The following is a 16,271-nucleotide window of genomic DNA, read 5'->3' on the forward strand; positions in this document are numbered from 1 at the left end:
ATAAAAAAACTGAGAAGATACTAGAGAAAATTATGACTGATTTAAATGAGATCAGGGCCAGAAGAAAAAGGAAAATTAATGGGCCAAGCTCAATAGAAGAGGGAATAGAAGCTGTGAACTGGATGAAAAAACAACAAGGAGAAGAGCAGGGACGAATTTACTCAGCAGCTAGTGAGGGCAACTGCCCCCAGTGAATTTGAAAAAAATTAATTAGTAGTTCTTAGTGAAATGTCTAATTTTCCCTCACCATCCAATTAATTTTGACCCCATTCCCCACCCTCCAAATCCCTAACCGGCTAACCTTTCTCCTTCTCCCCATTTTTAATTTTGTTCCTTTGCTCCAGCCTCCAACCTCCGCTTCCAAACTCCAGCCCTCCAGAGTTACTGCCGTCTGCCACCACTCGCACACTCCGCCAATTTTTTTGTCGCTGTCCCGTTCAGCCTTTCTCCCGCGTCGGCTCTGTACCTCCGTCGGTTTCTCCTTGCATCATTGCATGCCCGTGTCTGCTTCTGCCACTGTGTTCCTTCAGCGTCTGGTGAGGTCTTCTTCTTCTTCTTCTTCTTCTTCTTCTTCTTCTTCTTCACAGCTTCAATCCTCGTCTGGTTCTGTCTTTCCATTCCTTTGACGTCTGGATCTGGTTCTGTCTTCAATAGTTCAGGGAGCGGGGTATCACTGGTTCTGCCGGTGGGTGCCGCTGGTTCTGCCGCTAGGTGCCTCCGTGCCTGGGTCTTGGGTGCCGCTGGTTCTGCCGTTGGGTACTACTTATGATTTGTGTGGTTCAGCTGCTGCGTACCTGCGTTCCTCTTCTGGAGTTCAATCTTATACTCTTGCCTCTTGAAGTCTTGGTACATAATTAGGAACCCAAATAAACCTATCAAGAGTGGTAAATACCAAATAATTCTCAAGTCTACCATGTAACTAAATAATTATAGCACATGTATATTATGAATAAATAAGCTTTGGGGTGGGGAATTGCCGAATGGAGATTCAGAATAAAGGAATGGTTTGTGTAACATGGCATTGGTTAGGTCTTAGCCTCTTAGGTGGTATTGTGTTGGTTTTCTTGTTAAGTTGAAACAAAAAATTATGAGCAACTAAACTAAGCAAATCCATTATGTTCATTGAGATTCAAGTTCTATTGGAGTGTTATATTTTTATGTGATTGAATAATATTCAATAGTTAGCACGTAGTTCATAATTCATATAGTTAGTTCACTTAATTGCTTCATTCAGTTTTTATTCTCATTTGCTTCATTGTTATTAATTTGATATAGTTTATTAATTCATTCAATTTGATATAGTTCATTAATTTGTTCTGATGTGATTGAATTTATTCTGATGTAATTGTGTTCTGATGGAGTTCTAATGTAACTGTTTGTTACTTTGTTAATTAACAATTGTGTTCTGATGACTGATGTGATTGTGTTCTGATGAAATTCTAATGGAGTTCTGATGTAATTGTGTTTTGATGGAGTTCTAATATAGGTTTCATTAATTTTATTAATTGATCAATTTTGTATTTATAATTTTATACTGAATTTCTCAATTTGTATAGAATTGTGAATTAATTTAGGTTTATAATTTTATTCTATTAGTAATGGAGAAATATTTTAAAAGAACTTTATCATTGGAGATTAGATCCCAAAACAATTCATCGACCTCTTCTAACAAGAGGAGGTTTTTAGAATTCGAAGTAGAGAGTCTCATAGCAGATCCAGGACAACAACCAAAGATTTCAAGTTATCATCCGAATGATAGAGACAAAGTTAGATGTGCATATTTGTAAAAAGGTCCTTGTCAACCAAGGACTACTCATGATTTTCCGCAAACTGCTTGTGGTTCTTCTTTTCGAAGATTTAATCCTAATAGGTTTGATGATTATGGCAATTGGTTAGAGTATAGTATATCAAAAGATGATGTTTTTTGTCTTTGTTGTTATCTTATAAAACTTGAGACTGAAAGTGGCGATGCTTTTGTAACCAATGGCTTTTCAAATTGGAAAAAAAAGAAAAGATTACAAACTCATGTTGGGATTCATGATAGTGCTCATAATCAAGCTTGGAAAAAATATGAAGCACTTATGAAACCAAAACAACACATTAGTGCTGCTATTGAAAAATAATCTAAACAAGCTAAAAAGAATTATCAAATTCACTTGACAGCCACAATTGATTGTATTAGATTTCTTTTGCGACAAGGATTGGCCTTTTGTAGAAATGATGAGACAGATGATTCTGTTAATCAAGGAAATTTTTTGAAACTTCTAAACTTTCTTGCGCAACATAACGAAGAGATTGATTGTGCTTTAAAACATGCTCGTGAGAATCTTAAACTAAGAGCTCCCTTAATTCAAAAGATATTGTAAGAGCTGTTGCAAGTGAAACGACAAAAGTTATTGTTAATGATCTTGGGGATGAATTGTTTGCTGTTTTGGTTGATGAAGCCCGCGACATTTCTATTAAGGAGCAAACATCAGTTTGTTTAAGGTATGTGAATAAAGAAGGGCAAGTTAGGGAGCATTTTCTTGGTCTTGTTCATAATTCTAATACTAATGCTTTATCTCTAAAATTAGCATTGGAGTCATTATTAGAAACATATCATTTAAGTTTATCAAGAGTACGTGGCCAAGGATATGATGGTGCAAGTAATATGCAAGGAGAATTTAATGGTTTGAAAACTTTGATATTGAAAGAAAATTCTTATGCTTTCTATGTACATTGCTTTGCTCACCAACTTCAGTTAGCTCTTGTAACGGTTGCAAAAAAACAAGTTAAAATTGCTTTGCTTTTTAATTTGTTAACCAATTTGTGCAATATTGTTGGAGTTTCGTGTAAACGAAGAGATATGCTTCGTGATAGTCAGATGACTAAGACAATTGAAGCATTACAAAATGGAAAAATTGCTAGTGGATGTGGTTTGAATCAAGAAATAGCTTTGAAAAGAGATGGAGATACTAGATGGGGATCACACTATGAAACTATACTTAGATTAATTTCTTTGTTTCCTTCCGTGGTCAATGTTCTTGAATATGTTGAGGAAGATGGAACAAAGAGATGAAGCATGTCATTTATTGAATGCCATTCAATCCTTTGAATTCATTTTCAACTTGCACTTGATGAAAAATATCTTGGGAATACTAATGAATTATCTCAAGCATTACAAAGGAATGATCAAGACATTGTAAATGCTATGGCATTGGTTAAAGTGTCTAAGCAACGGTTGCAAACTATAAGAGATGATGGTTGGTCTCTTTTACTTACGAAGTCTCATTATTTTGTGACAAATATAATATTACTGTTCCAAAAATGGATGATATATTTGTGTCACAAGGAAGATCAAGACGCAAAGCTCAAAAGATCTCAAATTTACATCATTTTCAAGTTGACATATTCTATCAAGTAGTTGATAGACAACTTCAAGAACTCAACAATCATTTTACAGAAGTGAATACTGAATTACTTCTTTGTATAGCTTGTCTGAATCCAAGATACTCATTTCTTGCATTTGATAAGGAGAAGTTAATCCAATTAGCTCAATTCTATCCATTAGAATTTTCTTCTACTCAACTTTTGGCACTTGATAGTCAATTTGAGAATTTCATACTAGATGTGCGTTCTGATGATCAATTCTCAAACTTAAATAGGATTGGTGCTCTTTCTCAGAAATTGGTTGAGACTCGAAAAAATATTGTTTATGCATTAGTGTTTCTTCTTTTGAAGTTAGCTTTAGTTTTGCCTGTAGCAACTGCATCAGTTGAAAGAACTTTTTCTGCTATGAACATTATAAAGAGTCGGCTTCGCAACTGTATGGGAGATGAACTTTTAAATGATTGTTTAGTAACATACATAGAAAGAGAGACATTTGATTGTATTGAATATCAAAAGAAAAAGGGCTGAGCAAGACACTCTGATGATAAAAGCTGCCGGAGATGAAGAAGAAGAAGATTTACCTCAAAACAACACCGAGACTAAGAAGACCAAGAAGGAATAGGTAACAGAGAGAGACAGGGTTGTGAGGAAAATGCAAATTGTTTTTAGTAGCACAATGGATGAGGAGGCGGGCCCATACATGCCCCAACCCAGCCATGAGTATATTAAGTTGGAACTGTCGGGGTGTGGCGGCAACCACGACAGTTTCCAAATTAAAAGATCTTTGCAAAAAAATCAAGACGGCCATAGTTTTCCTCATAGAAACAAGAGCTAAGAAATGCAAAATCAGGAAGTTAAAGAGATATCTCCATTTTGAGAAATCCTTTTGTGTAGAACTCCAGACCTTGTTCGAAGGTTTAAGTTTTTTATGGAATAAAAATATGAATCTTGATATTTACTCTTGGTGTGATAATTTTATTAAGACTTATATTATAGATAGGAAAGGAAATAAGTGGGATTACTGTTTTGTGTAGGGAGACCTAAATTTAGGCAAAGAAGGAAGCAATGGAGGGATTTGATAGCTTAAAATCAGAATCAAAATAAACCACAGCTGTTCATTGGGGATTTTAATGATATTTTGAATCAAGAAGAAAATGTGGGCCTGCATCCAAAGCCAAGAGAGCAGGTGAAAGAATTTAGCAACTTTGTGAATGGCAATAGATTGATGGATATTGATCTCAAAGAAAAAAAATTCACGTGGTTTAGCAATCCTAGGAATGGTTTCGTTATAAGAGAGAGGATAGACAGGGCTCTTGTCAACTGGGAGTGGAGGAGATTATATCAAAACGCGACCTTCGCAACCCTCCCGGGAATAGGATCTGATCATTGCCCTTTGGTTTTAAGGCTAGAACCGAGAGAAAAATTTGAGCGACATTTCAAGTTTGAGGCATACTGGGAGGATCATGAAGATTGTGAGAAGATCATTAAACAGAGATGGGAGAAGCATGGGAAGACAGTAATTGTTCCGAGGGTCACTTGAAACTATAGGTCGATCTCGGAAGAGATCTTCTGTACTGGTCGGAGTTGCTGGGTCCGACTTGTTGGACTTGGTAGTGGTGCTGATCCTTCGTCCCCGGAGGGTGGGGATACCTGCAAGGGACTCCGATGCTTAAGTTAGCAAGGGTATTAAGCAGGTATTGAGTAGAATCAGAATATGAGTTATACCTGGGTGCTCCAGCGTATTTATAATGGTGTGGAGTGACCTTTTTAGATAAGATAAGTTAGTTATCTTATCTTATCTTTGACTGAGGTCCTCGTATCTTCAAGGGAACCGCCCTTATCTCTATAGGCTTGGGCTGCCTTTGGATTTGGGATGTGTTCCTCTGTTTGGGCCCTTTATTGGGCTTTCCTGTGTCTTGGCCGAGTTCTTTGAGAAGAGGTCAGATTGTCCTGACCTGTGTCGGTAGAACATCCCGGGCCGGACAGCCCGACCCAGGGTATGAACAGTGCCTCTGCTCGAGCTCGGTCTTCCTTTTGAGTCTTTAGTTTTAATACTTTGATCCTTCTCGGGTGAGGCCGAACTCGAGCATTTCGTCGATTTTATCTTTGTAGGGTTCCCTTTTTTGAATGCAGAACGTTTTGCTTCCTTTGAAAACGCGCGCTTTTGGATTAGCGTCCTGTCCTTCGGAACGTGCGAGGGTTTTTAATGCCCCATTAATTGGTTTTTGATGCTCCGTTTCTCTTGGATTTTATTTTGAAATTTACTCTCAAAAAACGTTTTTCTCTTCTCTTGCTTTTGCTATGACTTCCCTTTTTCTCCTCTCCTTTTGTTTTCTTCTGAAAACTTACGTTTCTTGGTGTTTCTTCTTGCGATGTTCCCTTTTTCTTGGAAAGGGTTTCTCTTTGTTCTTGCTACGGGTTTCTATTGGGACATTAGTCTTGTAGATTTTTCTGAATCTTTATTCCCTGATTGCCTCCAAAGGATGCCCCTAGACCTTCTTGGTGTGGATCCTAGGGTTTCCTTTTGCTGTTTGTGCCGTGTTTGGACTGTGCTAGCTGAGTTGCTTTGATTTCGTCCGAGATGTTTTTAGTAATCCACTCTCCTTTTCTTTGTTTGTAGGACTAGTTGGCTATGTCTTCTCGCAAAAATATTGTAGAGACGTCTTCTAAGGTTCCTGAGGGTATGTCCGATTGGTTGGACTCCCTTGTTTTGATGTGTGTTTCTGTGGTTAATGCTGAATTCTGTGTGGAGCTTAGGAAGCATCACCGTCTCTGTAAGAGTAGGGATCAAGAGAAGAATTATGAGTTGGTGGCATTTGACTCCGAGGAGAGGGTTTGCTTCCCTGTCCTGACCCAAGGGGAGCGCCTTTTCTTTTATGCCTATGAGTATTTCTTCAGCCAGTTGGATATCACTTTTCCTTTTACCTCGTTTGAGACTGTTTTGTTGTGATCGTGTAATATAGCTTCGTCCCAGCTTCATCCAAACTCTTGGGGCTTTATTAAGATTTTTCAACTTCTTTGTCAAGAATTGAATGTTACCCCTTCTCAAACTCTTTTCCTTTACTTGTTTGTTTCAACTAAGCCCGGAATCTCTTCAAAAAAGAAAGCCTCGTGGGTTTCTTTTAGTCTGCACAAGGAAATAAGGTTTTTACCATGTACGATGAGTCTTTTAGGGATTTCAAGAATTATTTTTTCAAGGTTCAAGCTGTTGAGGGAGCTCGTCCCTTTTTTCTGGAAGCGAATGGGGAGCCATCCTTCCCTTTACATTAGCAGCAGAATGTAGTAGTGTCCCATTATACGTGGAAGATGCTTGATGAGGTCGAACAGACCTTTGTGACGGTTTTGGAGGATCTTTGGGGGGAACCTCCTCATTTAGATACCAAAAAATGTTTAGGAGACCCCTCCCTTGTCCGAGATATATTGGGTATTACTCGATGTATACTATTTCTTGTTTTTTGTTTTTTCCCTTTCTTCCCAGTATGATGAATTGTTGTTTTCCATTTTTCAGAGATTGCCAAGAATAATGATGTAATGAAGGCCTTCAAGAAGGTGAGGAAAGCTACTGCAGCTCAAAACACCTCGGCCCGTGTAGATGGGGAAGGGTCCTCTCAGGTCCCATTGAAGCCGTCTGTGCCGAGTTCTCCTGGCCCGAGGAGAATGATCCCTACTCCTCGGGTTCGTTTAGTGGATCCCCCACAATCTTCTACTGCTGCCGTGGTTTCTTCTTCGGCCGTTCCTCCTCCTAAAAGACCTCACATCGTCGAACCTTTCAATCTGAATGCCCCGGATTTTGACCCTATTGGCTTTGTCGACCAGCAGATCGCCCCTTATGGTGCCCTCTCTATGGATGATGTTTCTCTGCTTCATCACTTGGATTTTATAACTCGAAGCAGTGTTAAGGTGGCTCATATGGGGGCTGCTCTGTATCAGACTGCTCAAAATCTTTCTTTGCATGCTACCAAAGCCTTTATGGAGGAAGCTAAGTGAGAGTTCAATCAGATGAAGGGTTTGAAGGAGGAGCTTGAAGCGGAGGTGACTAAATTGAAGAAGGAGCTAGAAGGAGAGAAGGCCAGCTCTGTTGCCCTGGCGGCCTCTGTGCGGTTGGCTGAGGATGTGGCATTAAAGCACAAAGACAGCTATGTCACGACTTACCAAGAAGTGATGCGTCTTAGAGGGGAGTTAGAGTCGGTCCAGATTGATTATTCGGAGCTCCAGGGTCACCTTGTGGGCCGTGTAACTGCTGCTTATGAGAACCTGAAGGAGCAGGTTCGGGTTATTGCCCCAGAGGCCGACCTTGCTTTATTTAGCTTGGATAATGTCGTGAAGGATGGCAAGATCGTTCCTGATGATCCTGATGATGATGATGTTGAGCTTCCCTTTGAGCCTGTTGCCAAAGCTTCTGTTGTGTTGGCTTCTTCAACTCTTGCTTGTTCCGTAGCAGATCCTGATTACCAGATATTGAATCGGGATTACGGAATAGTGGACGCAGTGCCTCTCCAACCTTGCCCTCCTTCACCCCGTGCTGATGATGTTGAGAAGCCTTCGGGTGTTTAATCGATTTCTGTAACTTTTTTGTGTAAATAACCCGACTTGTGGGCTTTTGAACTCTTTATTTTGTTGACTTTTGAGACCTTTTTAGTTGATGGTTTTAGCAACTTTATTTTGATAAACAAAATAGTTTCCCGGCTTTGTAGGCTGAATTTGTTGGCCTCTGAAGCTGACTATTATTATGACTTTCAGTTTTTATATCATATCTGTTTGCGCTTGTCTTGGTATCTTCGTAGTCTTTGAGAGTATTGGGATGATCAACTTGATTCCTTTGCCTGACGCTGCTTTCAACAATTTTAAACTTTTGTTCAGATCTTTGTTAGGAATTATAATACTGAGATTGCCAATTTCTTCAACTTGGCTTTTGCCCGAGTTGTTTGTTTGTAACCCTCCTTTTTGGACTTTTACTTAGGTCTCTTCCGGGGGTAGCTTTATCATGTCGGATCCTATCAAGTTACTTGGTAATCCTCTTTCTTGGACCTTGTTCAGGTCTCTTTCAGGGATTACCTTTTGTAACTTTATATCTTGGGCCGACTTCATCATGTCGGGTCTTGTCGAGTTACTTGGTAATCCTCTTTTTTGGACCTTGTTCAGGTCTCTTTCAAGGATTATCTTTTGTAACTTTATATCTTGAGCCGACTTCATCATGTCGGGCCCTGTCGAGTTACTTGGTAATCCTCTTTCTTGGACTTTGTTCAGGTCTCTTTCAGGGATTACCTTTTGTAACTTTATATCTTGGGCCGACTTCATCATGTCGGGCCTTGTCGAGTTACTTGGTAATCCTCTTTCTTGGACCTTGTTCAGGTCTCTTTCAGGGATTACCTTTTGTAACTTTATATCTTGGGCCGACTTAATCATGTCGGGCCCTGTCAAGTTACTTGGTAATCCTCTTTCTTGGACTTTGTTCAAGTCTCTTTCAGGGATTACCTTTTGTAACTTTATATCCTGGGCCGACTTCATCATTTCGGGCCTTGTCGAGTTACTTGGTAATCCTCTTTCTTGGACCTTGTTCAGTTCTATTTCAGGGATTACCTTTTGTAACTTTTTGTAGGAGTCCGACTTCGTCATGTCGGGCTCTTCTAAGTTATAGTAATCCTCTTTTATAGGGTTGGCCAGACCTCTTTCCAGGGCTTTACTTATAACTTGGGTTGTTGTGGCTGGTCCGACTTCTTTGTGCCGGCCAGTCTTCAAGTTATTTTATAGCAATCCATTTTATTAGGACCTCGTCAGGTCCTTTCTATGGATCACTTTCTATAACTTCTTGCATTATTCTATTTTCATCTTTGCCGATTTCATAGAGTTCGGGTTTTAACCCTCGTTTGGTCGACCTTTTAATGAATTTGGTTTTCATTTTTTGTCTTTATCGTGATCGCGCAGTGAATTTGGTTTTCACTTTCTATCGATCTGTAGCTTTATAATCGGGCGATGAATGTTTCAGAATAATACGGCTTCAGCGTTTGTAGAAAATCTGAACAGATTTTATTAAAAGAAAATGCAAATATATACATGCGGGGGTTAATTTCCTAAGTCGGGTGATTTTTAGGTCTTGGTCTTGGCGCCTCGTTAAAAAACCTTTTCAGGAAAAAGAGTATGCCTTGTCCCAAGGTCCTTTATCATCCCTAACTATAGTACCTTCTTAGGTTGCAGTCGTGCCATGACCTAGGAAGCTCTCTCCCGTCGAGTTCGGAAAGCCTGTAGTAGCCCTTTCCCATCACTTCTATGACTCGGTAGGGTCCTTTCCAGTTTGCTGTCAGCTTTCCTTCTCCAGGTCGAGTTGTTCCAATGTCGTTTCAGATTAGAATGAGGTCGTCCTCAGCAAAGGCTTGCTGTATTACCTTTTGATTGTATCTGGAAGCCATTCGTCATTTTAATGTCTCTTCCCTTATCCGAGCTCTTTCTCGGACTTCCAGAAGTAGGTCGAGCTCTTCCCTTTGAAGTTGGGAGTTGGCTTCTTCGCTATAGTGGATCACTCTAGGTGACCTTTCTTCAATCTCTACTGGGATCATTGCCTCTATTCCATATTATAATCGGAAGGGTGATTCCTTTGTGGTAGAATGTGGCGTTGTTTGATATGCCCATAAAACCTGTGAGAGCTCCTCGGCCCAGGCTCCCTTTGCATCCTGTAACCTCTGTTTCAGCCCAGCAAGTATGACTTTGTTGGCAGCTTCAGCTTGTCCATTGGCTTGGGGATGTTCAACAGAGGTGAATTGTTGTTTTATATTCTAGTCGGCCGCTAGTTTTCTGAAGCCTGCATCTGTGAACTGAGTACCATTATCTGTGGTGATGAAGTATGGAACCCCAAACCTTGTGACGATGTTTCTATATAGGAACTTTCGACTTCTTTGAGCAGTGGCGTTAGCTAGGGGTTTTGCCTCAATTCACTTTGTGAAGTAGTATATTCCCACTATGAGGAATTTGACTTGTCCCAATCCTTGAGGAAAGGGTCCGAGAAGATCGAGTCCCATTTTGTGAACGGCCAAGGTGAGGTCACGCTGATGAGTTTCTCTGGTGGGGCGATGTGGAAGTTAGCATGTTTCTGACATGATGAACATGTCTTTACAAATTCTACAGCTTCTTTTTGTAGAGTTGGCCAATAGAATCTTGCCCGAAGTACCTTTTTGGCGAGTGCCTGCGCTTCGAGGTGATTGCCACAAATGCCACTGTGTACTTCTTCTAGGACGTCTTTTGTGTTGGAAGTTGGCATGCATTTTAACAGTGGTATTGAAATACCTCTTTTGTATAGAGTATTATTTATGATAGTATAATATTGTGCCTCCCGCTTCAACCTCTTTGCCTCTTTTTCCTCTGCGGGGAGTGCTTCTATTTTGAGGTAGTTTATTATGGGGGTCATCCATCCTTGATCCTGACATGTTATAGTCATGACTTTTTCTTCTTATGAGATTGATGGATTCTGTAGAATTTCTTGGATGAGGCTTCTATTGTTGCCCCCTGGTTTGGTGCTGGCTAGTTTTAAGAGTGCATCGGCTTGGGTATTCTGTTCTCGGGGTATGTGACGAATCTCATGTTCTCCAAATTGTCCGAGTTGTTTGCTGGCTTTTTCCAAGTACTTTTTCATGATGGGGTCTTTGGATTGATAGGTTCCTCCTATTTGTGAAGTAACTACCTGCGAGTCGCTGAAGATGATAAGCTTTTGAGCTCTAATTTCCCTGGCCAGCTTCAAACCAGCTAGTAGTTCCTCATATTCTGCTTGATTGTTTGAGGTAGGAAACCCAAATTTGAGGGAGAGTTCAATTTGGGTTCCCTGGTTGCTTTCAATTATCACGCCTGCACCGCTTCCAGTTTTATTTGAGGAACCGTCCACGTAGAGATTCCATTTTGTGGGGATTTCCGGTGTGTCTGTAAATTCTGCAATAAAGTCGGCTAGGTGTTGTGAATTGATAGCCGTCCGAGCTTCGTATTGAAGATCGAATTCGGACAACTCGACTGCCCATTGCAAGATTCTACCCGCCAGGTCTATTTTCTGTAAGATCCCTTTTATGGGCTGGTTGGTCTGAACTCTAATGGTGTGGGCCTGGAAGTATGGGCGAAGTCGTCGTGATGTTAGTATGAGAGCGTAAGTAAATTTTTCTATTTTCTAGTACTTCTACTTAGATCCTTGTAATGCTTTGCTGATAAAGTATATGGGCTGTTGCCCGCTGTCGTCTTCCCGGACCAGTGCTGAGGCTACTGCCCGATTTCCTACCGGGAAGTATAATATAAGTGGTTCTCCTTCCCGTGGCTGTCCCAGGAATCTTTTGAAGTCTTGAAAGGCTTGCTCGCATTCTGCTGTCCATTCAAACTCCTTTCCCTTCCTTAGAGTGGCGTAGAAGGGGAGAGATCTTATTGCTGATCTGGCCAGGAATCTGGACAAGGCTACCAACCTCCCGTTGAGTTGTTGTACCTCTTTGACACAAGTCGGACTTTTCTTGTCGAGTATGGCCCGGCATTTATCCGGGTTTGCCTCGATTCCTCTCTGTGTGATCATAAAACCCAAGAATTTACCAGCTTCTATTGCGAAAGTGCATTTTGTGGGATTGAGTCGCATGCCATGTCGTCTTATAGTGTCGAATACTTGGGTCAAGTCGGATAATAACATCTCTTCGTTTTGTGTCTTTACTAGCATGTTGTCCACGTAAACTTCCATGATTTTTCCGATTTGATCCAAAAAAACCTTGTTCATTAATCTTTCATAAGTGGCTCCCGCATTTTTAAGACCGAAGGGCATGACAATGTAGCAGTAATTGGCTTTTGGGGTTAAAAATGAGATTTTTTCTTGGTCGGGTGGGTACATTGGGAATTGGTTATATCCCGAGTATGCGTCCATAAAGGAGAGGTATTTATATCTAGAGGAGGCATCTACCAGTGCGTCGATATTTAGGAGTGGATAAGGATCTTTTGGGCAGGCTTTGTTGAGATCGGTATAGTCAGTGCACATTCGCCATTTTTCGTTTGACTTTTTTACCAATACGACGTTAGCAAGCCATAGCGGGTATTTGACTTCTCTTATGAAACCTGCCTCCAGTAGAGCTCGTACCTGTTCTTCCACAGCTTGAGAGTGTTCTGGTCCTAGCTTTCTACGCTTCTGTTGTACCGGCCGAGATCATGGGTAGACTGCTAGTTTGTGGCACATTAGCTTGGGATCTATGCCTGGCATATCTGCAGCCTTCCACGCAAAGAGGTCGACGTTGTCTTGTAGAAACTGTATGAGTGATTCTTTTATGTCTCCTTTCAGGAGTGTGCCGATATTGGTCGTTTGGTTCGGGGTATCCCCGATCTGGATTGTCTCTATTTCACCTTCAGGTTGTGGGCGGAGCTCTTCCCGCCTCTGAACTCCACCGAGCTCAATTGTGTGGAATTCTTCTCCTCTGCCTCTGAGGTTCAGACTTTCGTTGTAACAGCGGCGCACCATCTTCTGATATGCTTTTATTGTAGCTATCCCTCCTGCAGTTGGGAACATCATGCATAGATGCGGAGTCGAGACTATTGCGCCGAGCTGATTTAACATTGTCCGACCTATTAGGGCATTGTAGGCTGAACTTACGTCAACTACGATGTAATCTATCTTGAGTGTTATTGACTAACATTCTTTTTCGAAAGTTGTGTGTAGTGAGATGTATCCTATCGGTTGAACCGGGGTATCTCCTAGTCCGAACAGGCTGTCCGGATATGCTCTGAGTTCTTTTTCTTCCAAGCCAAGTTTGTTGAAGGCATTTTTGAATAAGATATCGGCGGAGCTCCCCTGGTCTATCAACGTGTGGTGGAGATTTGAGTTTTCCAGTATAATAGTGATGACCATGGGATCATCATGTCCTGATGTGACGCCAGATGCATCTTCCTTGGTGAAAGTAATCGCCGGGATGTTGGGTGCTTCCTCTTTTCCTGCGACGTGATATACATCTTTGAGATGTCTTTTGCGACATGATTTGGAGATTCCTCCCCTGGCAAATCTTCCGTGTATCATGTGGACATGTCTTTCGGGTGTACGTGATGATCGCACAGTTTGTCTGACATCTTCTGCTCTTCTTCTTTTTCTTTACTCATCGTCATGGGTGGCCAGATATCGATCTAGCTTTCCTTCTCTTACAAGTTTTTCTATGACATTTTTTAAGTCGAAACACTCATTGGTGGAGTGCCCGCGGATCCGATGGTACTCACAATATTCGGCCCGATTTCCTCCTCCTTTTTTGTCTTTGAGTGGCCGAGCTGGTGGTATTTTTTTCGTGTTGCAAACCTCTCTGTATACATCCACAAGAGATACCCGAAGAGGGGTGTAATTGTGGTATTTTTTATTTTCTCTCCATGTCGATCTTTCTTCTTTCTGGAATCTTTGTCTTTATCCCGGGGGGTGAATCCGGCCTTCGAGGTCTCTCCTAATCGGGAGTTTTCCTTCATGTTGATGTACTTTTCTGCTCATTCCTGCACCTCGTTTAGAGATGTGGGGTATTTCTTTGATACAGATTGACTAAAGGGCCCTTCTCGCAAGCCATTAATGAGGCCCATAATAATGGCTTCTGTTGGTAGCTTCTGTATGTCCATGCATGTCTTGTTGAATCTTTCTATGTAGTTGCGAAGGGTTTTCCGTTCTCCTTGTCTGATTCCTAGTAAGCTCGGAGCATGTTTAGCTTTGTCTTTTTGGATGGAAAATCTGGTCAGGAATTTTTTAGCCATGTCGTCGAAACTTGAAATGGACCTAGGAGGGAGGTTGTCGAACCATCTAATTGCTGTTTTTGTCAAAGTAGTTGGAGAGGCTTTGCAACGAACTGCATCTGAGGCGTCGGTGAGGTACATTCTGCTTCTGAAATTACTGAAATGTTGACCAGGATCTGTAATGCCGTCGTATAAGGTCATGTCTGGGAGTTTAAAGTCCTTTGGGATTTTCGTCTTCATGATCTCCTTGGTGAATGGGTCTTGTTCCTTGCGGAAGCTATTTTCGGGAGTGGATCTGCTGGCTTTAGTCTTGACATCGGCTTCAAGTTTTAGGAGTTTGTTCTCCAATTCCCAACGTCGCCTTATTTCCCTTTGTAGGTCTTTCTCGGCCTCTCGTTGACGTAGGGCTTCTTCTTTGAGTTGTTTTAACCGGTCTTGAAATGCATCCATGGCTTCCTCGTTTGGGGAGTTCTTCTTGTTGTTGATTTGGGAAGTATCTTTTAGGGTGGTGTCTGTGTTTTTATGCGGCGTTCTTTCCTCTAGATCTGAAGTGTGGCCGTTGTCATGGTCATCCGCCATGGTGATGGGATGACTTCCAGGTCCCCAACAACGGCGCCAATGTTTCGAGGGTCACCTGAAACTGTAGGTCGATCTCGGAAGAGATCTTCTATACTGGTCGGAGTTGCTGTGCCTGACTTGTTGGACTTGGCAGTGGTGCTGATCCTTCGTCCCCGGAGGGTGGGGGGTACCTGTGAGGGACTCCGATGCTTAAGTTAGCAAGGGTATTAAGCAGGTATTGAGTAGAATCAGAATATGAGTTATACCTGAGTGCTCAAGCGTATTTATAATGGTGTGGAGTGATCTTTTTAGATAAGATAAGTTAGTTATCTTATTTTATCTTATCTTATCTTTGACTGAGGTCATCGTATCTTCAAGGGAACCACCCTTATCTCTATAGGCTTGGGCTGCCTTTGGATTCAGGACGTGTTCCTCTGTTTGGGCCCTTCATTGGGCTTTCTTGTGTCTTGGCCGAGCTCTTTGAGAAGAGGTCGGATTGTCCTGACCTGAAGAGGTCGGTCGCTTTGTCGGTAGAACATCTCGGGTCAGACAGCTCAACCCAGGGTATGAACAGTAATAAATGGGAAAAACTACAAGGAAAATTCAAGAGTTGCAAGAAAGAATTGGAGCAATAGAGTAGAAGAACCTTTTCTAGACCAGACAAGAGAATTAACCAACTGAAGAAAAAAATCTGAAAAGTACAGAATCCGGAATTTTCAGAACAACAGCAAGAAAAGATCAAGGTTTTAAAGTTAGAAATATCACAGTTATGGAAGAAAGAAGAAAAGTACTGGGGCCAAAGAGCAAGATTAAAATGGTTGAGTTTTGGGGACAAAAATACCTCCTTTTTTCATGCAACAACAATTCAAAGGAGAGATTTGAACAAGATTGAGAGATTAAAGGACACAGAGGGTAATTGGATCACAGGGAGCAAGGACATCATGGAATTGGTGGAGAGACATTTCACTAATCTATTTGCTACAACCACTAGGAGCAATGTAGAGGAATGTACCCGAATTATCCCCAAAAAGGTCACAACGTAAATGAACAGGGAGCTTCTCAAGGAAGTGTCGGATAAGGAAATAAGGGATGCAACTTTTAGAATGGGAAGCCTGAAAGTGCCTGGACCAGATAGTCTAAACGGTTTATTCTTTCAAAAGTACTGGAATATCATAAGTAGAGAGGTCTGTGATGTGATTAAGGAAGTTTTTGCTAGTAGGAGAATACCAGAGGACATGGGAGAGACTACGGTGGTCCTGAACCCCAAAGTTAAACAGTCAGAACGCCAAAACCAACTAAGACCCATTAGTTGCTGTAATTACATTTACAAGATTGTGACAAAAATTGTTGTCCTCCGATAAAAAAGTTTTTGGATAGATTAATCTCTCCTACCCAAAGCGCTTTTGTGGAAGGAAGACTCATACAAGATAACATTGTTATCATTTAGGAGGCCTTCCACAACTTAAACAAAAAGGGCAGGTTTGGTTCTCAAAACTTAGCTGTAAAATTGGACATGAACAAGGCTTATGATAGGTTAAAGTGGGATTTTTTGAAAAATGTTTTGCGTGCTTTTGGTTTTGAACAGTGCTGGATACAATTAGTTATGGAGTGTGTCAAAAGTGCAAGTTATAAATTTAAAATAAATGGTA

The sequence above is a fragment of the Arachis hypogaea genome, chromosome 1 (assembly GCF_003086295.3).
Source record: "Arachis hypogaea cultivar Tifrunner chromosome 1, arahy.Tifrunner.gnm2.J5K5, whole genome shotgun sequence".
NCBI classification, from domain to species: domain Eukaryota; kingdom Viridiplantae; phylum Streptophyta; class Magnoliopsida; order Fabales; family Fabaceae; genus Arachis; species Arachis hypogaea.